The following is a 2,966-nucleotide window of genomic DNA, read 5'->3' as shown; positions in this document are numbered from 1 at the left end:
TCCAGAAACCTCACTAGCAAAGGCAGCCCTTCCAAACAGCATGAGAGCTTCAGTTTGGACAAATGATTTAAGCTCATTTTTGCGGGGGAAGAGATGGATTTACAAAGCAACCAAGAATATTAAAGAGGCAGCTGAAAAGGCAGCCAAGAATCTGGCTTAGGGATTAGAAGCACTGGCTTTCTAGGCTGCGGACAACCGTCTGCTCAACAATCATCCAGCCTGGCAAGAAGCAGGTATTTTTTCTGTGTATCCTCAGTTCCAACTAGCATTTATCCAGTGTCTGCTGTGTGCCAGGCACCAAGCAAAAAGCTTCTTCTTATAAATTTCATTTATTGCCAATGAGTCTGAGAAGGTGGCATCACCGGTCTCTTTTTCACATGGGAAACAGGAGCAGAGTAAATGATTGGCTGGGATTCGTCGTACATCCCCTGAACTCCAAGCACAGTGCTGGTCTCCACTAGACCAAGCTGCCTTGTCCTTGGGCTCAAGAAAATCCTGCACATCAGATGAAGGTCAAGAGAGTGCAGGCTCTTCTGATGAACATACACTTGGAGCTTCCTGCCTTCTCACGACTTCCAGTGACCACAAGATCCAGAATTCAATGTCAGATCCAGAATTCAATGTCATTTTACTAGCCCACATCCCCTTAAAAAAAGGCCACAACAGGGGATACAAACATTTAACACACTTTATTGATTTAGGGGCCAAACAAGGCAGCATTTGGACAGTTAAGGCACCTCATTGAAAATAATACATCACAGTGTTGTTGACTGATCCCAGTCACAGGATTTGAGGATGGAAAGGACAATCTTTGGATAAGGTCACTTAGGACGCTTGCTCATTTATTACAAAGGGTCCTTTCACACGACATGGAGGAAGGCAAGAGTGTAGGACTGTGGCATATGCTGGGTGGCTGTCGAGAGCTTACCCATGGTAACCGGTGGGCTGGTACATCAGTGGTAAGTTTAACACACTTTATTGATTTAGGGGCCAAACAAGACAGCATTTGGACAGTTAAGAAAGGCACCTCATTGAAAATAATACATCACAGTGCTGTTGAGTGATCCCAGTCACAGTATTTGAGGATGGAAAGGACAATCTCTGGATAATGTTGCTTAGGACACTTGCTCATTTATTAAAAAGAGTCCTTTCACATGACATGGATGGAGGAAGGCAAGAGTGTAGGACTGTGGCATATGCTGGGTGGCTGTCGAGAGCTTACCCATGAGAACCGGTGGGCTGGTACATCAGTGGTAAGTTGGGAAGGGAGTGAGAACAGCCTGCTCCACCTGCCCCATGACTCCAGTAAACCTGATTTGCTGAGCCACTACCCCCATGAACATACTCTATATCTCTTTCAAATGGGGAGATGACTTTTTGATCTCATGGTATGGGGAACCAGGGTTAGTAGTCAACTCCTACCCTGTTCCAAGCTACAGGACAGACAGGACAACAGTGTGATTTTCTGCATTCCTGGGCTGGCATGAGGTTCTGATAAAAGCTGAGGTCTCAGGGCACTGGCTTTAAAAAATATCGTCACCAGTCTGGAGTAAATGACAATGTGATTCCTTAGAAATAATACTGCATCTCCCTGTTTCTATTTATACCCTCCAATCAGTGTTTTAAAAAATCAATTTTTCCCTTTGCTTATACTTTTTAGGACTCCTACTCCATGGAAAAGAAATTGCTTCACTACAACACTGCTGCTCTTCCCATTCTCCTCCTGAGCCCTCACCACTCCTCCCTCTCCATCCTTACCCTGACCGCCCCTCCCCTCTGCCCAGCACCTAAGAGCAGGGATCACGCCGCAGGGTGATGAGCAGTGGTGCAGTCTCGCCTGGCCTTCTGTTACTAGGCTGAAATAGAGAGGAAACAAGAGAAAACAAAATGGGTTTTTAAAAACTAAGTAAACAGCAGAGAAGCATGGCATGCACGCTCCGGCAACCAAATGCATTAAACACTGGACATTTCTCTGCCAGGTGAAAGCTCTCATGCCTGCTGAGGTTAAGGTTCTGGAATTAAATGAAGCAAAAACTGAATCATACCTACCCCTAAAAGGGCATAAGCAACCCCGACGATCTTCCAGTTTTCACTGATAGCCCCAAAATCACACGCACGTGTGTGCACACGTGAATGCATATAGATGGATGACAAATATTTGAGTAAGGATCATGCACACTCTATCAGCAAACATTCAAGGACCTCACCTTTGAGGCCAAATGCCTGTCCCTACTTGAAGAGGAGTCGACTCCAAGATTCATGAGGCCACCCTCACCCAGATCCCCACAGACATAGATGACAGTTTTGGTTTCACTCCCCTTCCTTGTCCATTCCCAGAAGTCATGTGCTTCCCAGAAACACCCCATGCCAGATTAGGTTTCCGTTAAGGATGGATGGAATTAGTTTACAGCCAGGAAACAAGGCAGAGCAGAGTCAGCAGACACTTGAAGCAGACAAAGAGGGACACGAGATGGCCACATTCCCATAGCCAGCTTCCAGGTGGACAGAGGACAAAACCTCTGGTGGTCCCACAGACAGCACGAGAACTCAGGTCAGATGGGGACTGGGCACTTTTTATAGTCCAGTAAACTGAGTCAGCAGATTACACTGGGCAGGTGGCATTATTTATTGGACCTGCCACTGATTTTTTTTAATGGTTTTTTTCCAGAGGCTGCTGTTTTTGTGGTCCCTCACCGCAGTCTATTAATTCATCTGTTTGCCCCAGATCAAACCAGAGACCAAAAGGCACAGCATGGACCTCAGGAAATGCTTAATAGTTGGGAGCTGAGGTTAGGAATAAAAGCTGGTTACTGCCATAGGTGATCTTATTTTTGGGGTGATCCTTTCTTGGGGAGACTGGCCACCACCATCATGACATAAGGGGTGAAGGATTGGATCTGGAAGGGAGATGGTTTGAGTTTAAAAGGGATACATCTGATTTGGGTTTCACATATTGCAGAGAGACT

The 2,966-nt window shown here is 46.0% G+C and overlaps 1 long non-coding RNA gene across 1 annotated transcript; it reads right to left on the bottom strand.

The window, feature by feature from the left end:
- Positions 1-964: 964 nt before the first annotated feature.
- LOC129391957 (uncharacterized) lies at positions 965-2,960 on the bottom strand. Its single transcript, XR_008616879.1, has 2 exons — positions 2,050-2,960; positions 965-1,856 (listed from the first exon to the last, which is right to left on the bottom strand). It is a non-coding gene; the product is annotated as an uncharacterized lncRNA (long non-coding RNA).
- Positions 2,961-2,966: the final 6 nt, after the last annotated feature.

The sequence above is a fragment of the Physeter macrocephalus genome, unplaced genomic scaffold (assembly GCF_002837175.3).
Source record: "Physeter macrocephalus isolate SW-GA unplaced genomic scaffold, ASM283717v5 random_1206, whole genome shotgun sequence".
Taxonomy (NCBI): Eukaryota; Metazoa; Chordata; class Mammalia; order Artiodactyla; family Physeteridae; genus Physeter; species Physeter macrocephalus.
The sequence above is the reverse complement of the archived record's forward strand: the minus strand, read 5'-3'. Positions and strand labels throughout refer to the sequence as shown.